Raw genomic sequence first — 11045 nt, 5'->3', positions numbered from 1 at the left:
ATATTTATAAAAACTTACAGATTATACCTAAAGTATTTTTATCACCTAATTAGTAAAGTATCACCTTTTACACTCTACTTTAGTAACATCTATCTTATTAATCGTTAGCTTCCACAGTGGAAAAGTGTATGCGAACATTTTTACACAATTTTTTGTAGTTAAAAAGTTAACAAAAATGGCAGACAAATAATTTGATTATGATTGTAATAACGTATTCATGAAAATGTACATATTATATAATTTTCATTTCATTAAGTGTTTTTTCCCAAATTATATTGCCATAGGGGAGTGTCGGGTACCCCCGCCCACTGTCAATTTCATATGTATAGAATATTTTTTCAAGTCAATGGGCCATCGGACATTAATTGTTATATTAAAAAAAGATTATTTTCAAAGTTTCAAGTATTTATGCAGCAGGTAACATGGTAAACAATAGTTTTGAAAATATGTTGAATACAGTAGTCAAATTTTTTAAGTTAAACTATTCTTTTTTTGGTTTATTCTTTTTGCATTATTTAATTAGATGATAAAACAATAGAAACATACAAAAATATTGATTATTACTCAATATAATGCAGAAATATAAGCAATTCTCCTAAGTGGGCAGGGATATTCGACTCTCCCCTATCTATTATCGAAAATAATTGCTTAACTAACATAGCAAAAATCAAACAAAACTGGATCTGAATCATAGTTAGTAAATTAAACTTTTTTTTTTCTTGAACGGTAAAGAAAAGAGGTCTCAGTTTGAAAGTTGCATAGGGACTCGAAAATTGCGCCAGAAGGACAATCACCCTCATTCGTATTAAGTGTCGTTACAGAAAATACTCGTCTAACTTATTAGGGTTTATATAGTGAGAATCCGAATATTTTGCTACATATTCTTTAGGCTAATATTGCTTTAGGCTTATTACGCACAAGATTACTTTCAAATTAATGTGTGATAATAAATAAATAAAAACATTCCTTTCATATTTTTTTTTTTTTTTAATATAAAATTTGCCATTTTGTTATTATCTCTATTAGTAATTGAATGGCGCATTTACATGAAATAATTTTGAATGTAAGTAGACTCAAATTATGAAAATTAAAAAGCACGCTTGAAATTAACAATGAATTAAATTAAAACAAAGAGCATTTTTCCACAAATTTTTACTTAAAAGACAAAGAAAAGTGGATTTTAGGAATGAAATTTGATGAATAATATAAAATCTTATTCATCTGGCGCACTTTTTCGGCGACGGCTTTTAAGGTTTTTACAGACTTCTTATTTGGACGCGGCATGCTTTCGCCAAGAATCATGAGTCTTCTCCCCCGCAAATAAATAAATAAATAAAAAGTTGATGACGTAAAGGTGAGTGAACTAAATACGTTTCCCCAAGTCAAGAGGGATGAAAATATTATGAATTTGATTCCCGGTTTACCGCAAAGGGGTTGTTTCAGAGTTGAGATGATATCGTACTGTTTTTAATTTTTTTTTTCTTTTTTTTTTGCCATTTCCTTAGAATATTTCAGATTGAAATGTTCATATACGCATAAACAGTCAGTCATAGTCATAAGATACATCTGATACGCACCGGTTAGAGCAAATGGAATCATAAATGTCTATATTTCTGCGTAACGGTTCTTAAAATTTTGCAACTTTTAAACCGATACTACTTAAAGACATGCAGATTACTTCGAAAAGTCCAAACTGCATGCAACTAATATTATTATTGTAAGGAACACACATTTTTACGTCGTTTTAAAAAAAGTAATTTCATGTGGCAAAACAAAAAATGTGACCGAAATCGGTCGAATAGTTCCTGAGAAATTGATTTTTAAAAATACGACTTTTTTAAAATTCGATATACATGGCAAAAAACGCAGAAAGTAAATTTATCTTTAGGGGATTCAAATTTTGTACCGCTTTCCTAACCAAGCTATTGGGAACATATTTCGAAGAATGCGGCTACCCCCTATATTTTGGGAGTCAGAAATATGAATCTTTTGAGGGGGGAAAGGAATTCGTAAAAAGTATGTTTTTGTGTCTGATTTCGATAAAAATTCATCTGCGCTAATTACTGGTAAATAACATACGTTTATTATGGTAAGTAAGTATGCTATATATTACTGGTAAGTAACATACGTAAGAAACATTCTGGTAAGTAACATGCGTTAAATTAAAAGTGGGTTTTATTTTGTGATAAAAGAAAATTGTGATCACTGTTTAATGAATCATTTCCTATTAATTAAATGGATGACGATATAATGCCGATTAACTCAATGATTTGTTCTGCTATCGAGATAGCTCCTTCAGACTTCCGTGCTCTTGCTTGCAGTGGGTATCTGTTGTGATGGAATTAAAAAGATGCCCGCTCACCGATTGTTTAAATGGGAATATTTAAAAATGTATTTTTAAAAAAATGCGAATTATTAATTCTCAAATATATTTAAATTTGAAATTTCTTAAAAATTATTAACTTTTGATTCCCCTATGAGTACTTTATACAAATTAATTTCAAAGTTCAAAGAGAAAAAGCGAAAGTTTTTAAACTTTCGATTTTTGAATGTTACACTGTTACAGAAAAAATACATGTCTGTAATAACAGAAAAATGCATGCTAATTTTTATTGAGAGAAAACAATCTAATACCAAAAGAGCCGGGATAGCCTGGTTGGTAGGGCACTGCCCCCATGTCCAAGAGGGCGTGGGTTCAATCCCCGTCGGCTGAAGACTCCCCGAGCAGTAAATAGTGACCGATGCACGTTAAATCTGTCGAGACGCAAAGTCCTCCATGTTCGCATTACAAATCATACCCCTGATCTGATACCCTGGTGGTACTGATCCTGGAGTTTCCTTGTCTTCTGGATTGGTTCAAAATTACAAGGCTACGGAGATTAACATTAGCAGTCGTAAATTGGTCGGCTGTTCAACAACGGATATGAAATTATAAAATTAAATAAAATCTAATACCAATAAGTGCTGTGAATTTCAGTTTTCAAATAATCTTAAACTTAAATAGTTCCGAAAAGCTAGTATTATATGTCAAATATTGGAGTTGTCCCTGAAATTCATAAACCTCACTCTCGGTCTGCGCGTAATTACCTGGATTGAATTTAATTGAAAAATTTATGACGGATGACGGGTTAAATCGTTATCAGACAACAATATTTAGAATGTTTCATTTACTTCCAGATATTACTACGATGGCAACATATCATAATTTCTGTGTAAAATTTACGGTAAACAAAGTGTTAACTGAAAAATCTTTTTTTTAAATTTCTATTCCATTCACAAACGTATGATTGTGTCTGAAAAGGAATGAGAACATATTTAATGAACATTGCAGTTCATTTATCATTCCTAATAACATCGAAGACGAATATTCTTCAAGTTATTAAACTGCTTGTCTGCCATCTATTGACATGTTGGCATTCATACAGAAAGATTTCATTTTAATTTTTGCCTCATGAGATTTACCCCATGCAAATAAAAATAAGTCATCTTTTTTACTAAGTTTTTAAGATCTCGCTTTCGAAACTTAGATCACTTTTTAACTAGCTAGAGCTTTTACGTATGTAAGAGAGATTCTTAAAGCCGTGGTGGCTCGGAGAATAGAGCACTCGTCTCCCAATGAGGTAACCCGGGTTCGAATCCCAGCGATGGCCTGTCGATACGAATTCGCACCTGGCGTGAAACATCCGCAGTGCTGACGTAAAATATCCTCAGTATTATATGAATCATGGGATAGAGTCCCCTTGCCGTCAGGTTAACCATGGGAAGATTTCGTGTTTTTCCTTTCCTTGTAACGCTAATGCGGGTTAGTTCCATAAAAAAAGTCCACCACGAAAGCAAATTTCTCTGAATACTTGATCCAAGAGTTCTCTTGTCTTCTGGGTCGGGTTTAAAGTCACAAGACTACATCGTAAACTCAGAATTGGGACTGCAATATACATAATAAAAATATGTGTAAGAAAGCCAGAAGACAATGCAAGTTTTTGACAGCTACAAGCAAAATTTATCGTTATGTTATCACCTCACCACTAGGAATTTATCTACAGTCCATATTTAGGCCACTGTCCTGCTGTTTAGGAGTGCTTAAATTTTGACTTGAGCTCAGTATCAGATTACAATGCAAGTCTCAATCGTTTCCAGATCACTTCAATTAGTCCTGGTATCACTTCGTGAAATGTAACGTCAAACAAAATCTCAAATACTTTCCGACTAGTTTAAATGTTCAAATTACAACTAGAGCTTTATGCGTAGTACAAGATGAAATTGTTTATTAAATGGGGCTAGAAAAAATTTGTAAGTAATAAAAAGTTTGATCATTTAGATCAAAGTGGAAATTAATAAATTTAAAAACTATGATTTTAAAATAGATAAAAATAAAAAATAAAAATTTTATTTTTGTAAAACTTAATACACCTCAGTAAATACATTTCATATCTATTAAGAGTATTGAAGAGCATTGCATCTTAAGCTTTTATTATAGGTCTGAGAAAAATAAAGAAATAAACTTCTTTGCCTACTTGAAAAATCCAGATTTTAAAATTTTTCTTTTATTTCATTATACATGCATTATTATACATACATTATACATATTATGAAGCATTATTATTACATTAAACATAGATTACATTCCTTTTCCTAATCACAATCTTCAAGATAAACTATCTCTTTGCTGCACATAGTAAAATAATAATAGCAAATATTTAAAATATAAATATCTATAGACTCAAGGATAAAGCACTTAAAAAAATAAAATAATGTACAAAGCATGATTTATGATCAATAAATCCACAAATAATCTAGTCTTAAGAGCGCTTACGTATCAATTTACATAACAGATCAATTTAACAAACTAAAAGGAATCGCTGGTTTTGATTACGATAATTATCTTCAATTATGATATTTTACTTGCAAAAAAAAAAATTGCACACTCTAGTGAAAGTGAAACATTATGCTGGCCATATTCCAGTTAAATAAGGACCCTCCATCTCATCAGCATAGCCTCCCCCACTTAACTAAATATAATTTTGCTCTTGAAAAGTGCAGTGTGGAATTTTATTTCGAGCCAGCTTTTATCTGACACAAATTCTAACCCAACATCGAAACACACCCAGATAAGACTTGTCACAAGATGCTCTCTAATGCATAGAAATACTAATATTGAAAATTAATGAAAATGTATTTTAAAAAAATAATAATTTTATATTTGAAGTCAATTTATTTTTTCAAAGTAAATTAAAATTAGGAAGAAAATTCGAAAAACTCAAAATACTCTTTCTCGTTTTGTGTTATGCACGTCAGTGGCATGCAAAGGTGTAAGAAAGCCCCTCGCAAACCTTTGATTTTATGCTCCTGAAAATAAAATTTTAAAAAAAGAGAGAGAGAGAGAGAGAGAGACTTAAAAAAATAGATTAAATACTTTTAAATAATTTAGATATTTTTTTAAATATCTAAATCTATATATTTTAAATTAATAAGAATTAATGTTTCAGTGTCTTTAGTTGTCTTTTCTTTGACCAGACTTTTTAAATATATAAATCTATATATTTTAAATTAATAAGATTTAATGTTTTAGTGTCTTTAAGTTGTCCTCTTTGGCAAGATTTTTTAAATACCTAAATCTATATATTTTATATTAATAAGATTTAATGTTTTAAGTGTCTTTAGTTATCCTCTTTGATTAGATTTTTTAAATATCTAAATCTTAATAAGTTTTAATGTTTTAGTGTCTTTAGTTATCCTCTTTGGCTAGATACGTTGGATCGTTGCCTCTAAACTACTGAAAATCAGATGGGCTTAGCCTTAGTCCAGGCACGATACGGGCTCAATAATTGTAAAAAGGTTTCGGGCTCAGATTCAAGATAAAATTTTCATAAGCTTTTTTACTACTTTTAAGCAAACGTTTGGTTTAGTCATCAAGTATAAAAATGCTAAAATTTACAAGGTATAAAAAAATTAGAGATTTTTGCTACTTTTGTCCGACGCGTTTGTTTTGTGAGGCTTAAGATAAAGATAAGTAGTTTAAGATTTTGAATTTTTATTTTTTTTTTTCTTTTGCCATTTTGGAGTTTTTGTCGGTACTATACCAGGCGTTAGAAGTCGTTCCCTGATGGGTAGACAGAGAGAAATACAGATATAGTAAATGTGGCAAAGATGGATAAAAATGTAGAAGAGCAGAAGCCATTTAAATACTCTAGCTACACCACTTCAGCACTGAACTCTATAATTGTGAGTTATGATTTATATTAATACTGTAATTATGAGTAATGAACATAAAAAATTCCACATACAATTTAAATAAACATTAAACATATCAGTGAACAAATTATTACAAGTAATGGATATTCTTTTATTCTTTTAAGGGTGCGTAGCTAAATTATTCAGCAAAAAATAAGCACCTTTTGAGCACTTTTCAAGCACTACAAAAATATTTTTAAGCACTTTCAAAAAATATTATAATTAGGCAGGTTTGGAAAGTTTTTGACAATTGAAGGTTTTATCTTGTTTTAACCGTCATGTCAAAAAAAAAAATAATAAATAAATTAATTAAAAAAATTTGGCATTGTTTTTGACAATTGTCAAAAATCATGAAATTTTGAATCATGTGAAATGAATGGCGTTTTATTCACACGCTACGGACTGACAATGCGCCGAAATAGACTGGGGTTGAATTAATTGTGGGAACGTTGAATAGAACAATGCGAACTGTGTTTTTTTGCATAATTCGAAGCGAAAATCAGCATGGTAAAGGAATTTTGAAAAGGAGAAGATTAAGCACTTTTTAAAAACACCCAATGAAAAAAGCACTCTTAAGGGCTTTTAAAAATCGAAAATAAGCACCTTTAAGCACTTTTTAAAAAAGCTTCTCACCCTGTTTTATGAAATAGAAAGCTTTTTGAAAATATAAATAGCGTAGAACAATCTTTCCTTTTTTTATTTAATATCAAGTGCATTTTGCATATTATTAATCTATAATTATAAAATTTTCATTTGTTAGTGTATATTTTTAAAGATTAGTTATCCTCGGACTCTGAGTATTCTTTTATATCCCGGGCGCGGATTAAAATAATTCGACCTCGGGCAGACCTTTACCTCTAAAAGTGAGTCTGATGAACTCATTTCTATTAGCTTCCCCCTTCGCACCTCACTTATGTTACAACATGGTTTTCATTCGAACAATGCACCTCATTCGAACAATGAAGTGATAGCTAGTTCTCTTTTAAGTCTGCTCAATGCCTGTTTGAGTAACTAAATATTTGGCATTATTATCAGAAGTAAAATAAATTGTTTATATAATAACTTGTCTAATCTAGGAATGAAAAAATTTGATTAGGCTAATGAAAATAAATAAACTAATATAGGGCTAAAATTATCCCAACTACTTTTAAACTCTTTAAAATTCATGATTTACTTGTCGCTTCAAATAACTAAATTATTTTTAAAGATTAACGTTAGTTCTGTTTTGTTTTAAAGTGAATTCAGGATTTTTTAAACAAAACAACAACCATTTTTGGCCAGCTGGTAGTATCTCTCCTTTTAGTTAGCCTCCCCAGTCTAGAATAAAAATAAGATTAAAAAAAGAATGCGCAGGAAAATTTTTTAATCACCATTAAATTAGCATGCAGCATCATAACTCAAATTAGAATTATTATTTTTCTTTGATTCTTAAGTTTGTCTCTTTGTGATAAAAAAAAACCCGTTAACTTTTCAGACATTTATGCTTTTTCGTGTTATTTTTAATTGAGTTAATGAAATTGTCTGCGGTTATTTGTTTATTTTAGATTGCATAAAACAAACAAATAACCAACTAATCACTTATTTATGAAATGTTTTGAAATTAATTCTTCAAAGATGTCATTGTTTAAAGACAAAAGATAATTTTGTAAAGTAAATTATGATTTGTCTTAATTATTTTAAATTCTAACCATTTTCTATGTTCATAAATTTATTTCAATGTTGACTAAAATACATATTTGTATGAATGACACCCACTATTGATTCTTTTCAACAATAGAAGAACAAATGCGTAGAAGCGTAATTAATGTAGATTTTTTTTCCCTCTATTTACTTTTGAATTCGTCATATGACAGTATGAAATAAACAAGAGTAAATAAAAATAAGACAGATACAGTCTCTGCAAGAAATAGAATTAAAAATATAAGATAAAAGCTTTAGAATTGATTAAAGATTTAAATTGCAAATGATGTCTTGCAAATAAATAATAACATCGAAGAAAGAAAGAAAAGGAGATAGTCTGACATCAAATGTCATATGTATGAGAGAGATGTCACATGAGAGAGACGGAAACGGAAGGTGTGGTAAAAGAAGAATAAGAATGAAAGGAAGAACTCTGGATGTTGCGTTAAATAAATATTAACATCAAACACCTAATTTAAATAATCCTTTTTTTTTAATGAACGGAGAATATTTGGTTTTACTCAAAGAAGACAGAAAAATTGCATATTTTTGTGTTAACCGTTCGAAATTATATAAAAAAAATTAAAATTTAATAACCTTTAACTATACGAAATTTTTATAAGAGTAATATTTTTTTTTAATTATTATTTTCCGTCAGAGTACGTGGCAGCAAAAAATAATAATTTTACTGAGATTAGTTTTTCCTTTACACAGAAAGAAAAAAAAATTTTTTTTTAAAACGTCAATATATTACTTATTTACAGACATGCAAGTACATGACTGCTTTAAAAAAAAAAAAAAAAAAACATTCTGAACATCAGAAGACATTCCCCTGTTAATAATTTTCACTTAACTGAATTACGTGGTGCAAAGAAGAAATCTTTGCCTTTGACATAAAATAACTCAAAAAAATAATAACCGCATCAATTAAGTTCTGATAAAAGAATAATCTCCAAACAATTTTGAAAAAACATGAAAAATTTCATAAAACACGAAAAGTTCCAAGTATTTCAAATTTTATGAGTTATTACTGTAAAAAGAGATCTCGGTGAAATTTTATGATGCAGCAATGACAGCGGTTGTAACTTTTTTTAACGTTAAGAAAATGCAATACATAAATGTTCTAGTAATAGTTAAGAGAGAATTATTTTTATTTAACTAATAAGAATACATTAAGTTGCTTTTTTTCCAAAAAGTTTTTGTTAAAAGACATTTTGTTCAACTAGTTTGCACTACTTTGAATGCAATGAATAAAATTATGAATTAAAGTCTCAATACTTAGTTATCTTTTCTGCTGTAATTTTGACTTAAAAACGTATTACGTATTGAATATAAATAAAACTTAATCCTTCATCAGTGTTATAATTTGCAAATAAAAATTGAAGGGCATGAGGCATTATAGCGCTCACACACGTTTTTTAATGCAGACAATTTTACATCATTAAACTGTTACTGAATATTGTTTTCAGATAGATAGTCAAAAACACAACACTCTTAAGTTTACATTTTTTTCTACATCAAAAGCCTCTTGAACAGTTCCAATTTACTTTATTATCTTAATTTCATTAAATAAAATAATTAATCGTCTGGTAGAAATTTAGAAGATAACAAGTAAGAAAATCTTCAAAAAAATGCTAGCCTTTGCAAAAAGTGAGTGAATTATTCAAGAAAATACGAAGAACTCAAGAATGCATTTTCACTTAGCACACTTCCGGGTTATGCAAAAATAAATATTTAATTAGAATAATTATTTTCTAACCCTTATATGATCGGGCAAATAGGAAAATTTTTGCTATCATTTGTTCAAAAAGCAACGTTTCTCATTTAAAAATTTCAGAAAAAAAAGGTTTTCCGAAAAGAAAAGCAAGGGTGTATTGCTACCGACTAGTGAAGAGCTTCTTATATTTTTAATTAAACAAAATTTACACTTTAATTTGAATGCAACCTTAAATATTTATACATTAGGCCAGGAAAACGATGGATATTTGTAAAAGACTTCATTGGCCTGAAACCAATTATGTCATTCAAAGTATTTTGAGCCAAAAGAACTTTTAATGTTCTTTAATGTTTCACAAGAACGAAAATTTTTAAAATGCTCATAATTTTCTGAAGAATTAATGTGCAAAACATGAATTTGGGTAAAATTTTCGAAATTTTGTTTATTATAAATTTAGTATACCTGTACTCTTAGCTTTATAAAAATACTTTACTTTTGTTAGTTCTCAATTATTTATCCAGCTATTGCAGTTTTTATCCAAGGAGATAACAGTGAATAGACTAATAATTTCAAGTCTTTATTTATTTCAAAATCAGACTTTTTTTTCACATTTTACACCACTTTAAACACTATATCTCATGTCGTAATTAAAGTAATTGCCTACAATTTTTCAGGAGAGTTCATGATTATAACACACGTTTTTAACTACAGACTAAGAGAAAAAATTTCCAAAAATGAATACTTATATTATTAATATATTATGGTAAATGGAATTATCTTGTTTCTGCAAAATAAATTTCCATTTTGAAACACATATAGTACCACTTTTTGCAAAAAGGAACCGTTCTTTTAGAACACTAGGAACAAATGGTTAACTGCAGATCTATATAATATGGAGATCTATATTTATATATCTATTTTTATACATATATAATATAGAGAGCAGAATATCGCCATATTATAAAAAAATGTTTGAAAGAAAATTAGATTTTTTTTTTGTACTAAATTAATTAAAGTTAGTTGAAAATAATAAATTTGAAACAAAAAATAAAGTATGCATAGATAATGTCTGAAATACATGTAATATTTCGTGCAATTCGATCACATAGTTTTTTAGCATCATGGTTCCAAGTACTTAAACTTTCCTTATGATTCACTAGTAATTTCCATATAATAAAAATAACTTTCATTTTTTACTGCTAAATTTTAATTTAATAATAATTTTAGTTCTTACCTATACATAGAGATAGTGTTAGAATATTAAGAAAAGAAATTTTTACTTAATTTTTTTTTTTTTTTTTTTTTTTTTGAAGTGATAGATCATCACGAATTTCTGTATTAGGACCTAAAATCCCTTAGTTATTAGTTTGAAGTTTCAGTCTAACATCTACTTTTTTTTCTTTTGAAAATCTATCAG

This window comes from Parasteatoda tepidariorum, chromosome 1 (genome assembly GCF_982258835.1).
Source record: "Parasteatoda tepidariorum strain Cologne lab strain chromosome 1, Ptep-v5.0, whole genome shotgun sequence".
Lineage (NCBI taxonomy): Eukaryota > Metazoa > Arthropoda > Arachnida > Araneae > Theridiidae > Parasteatoda > Parasteatoda tepidariorum.
This window is presented reverse-complemented; position numbering follows the sequence as displayed.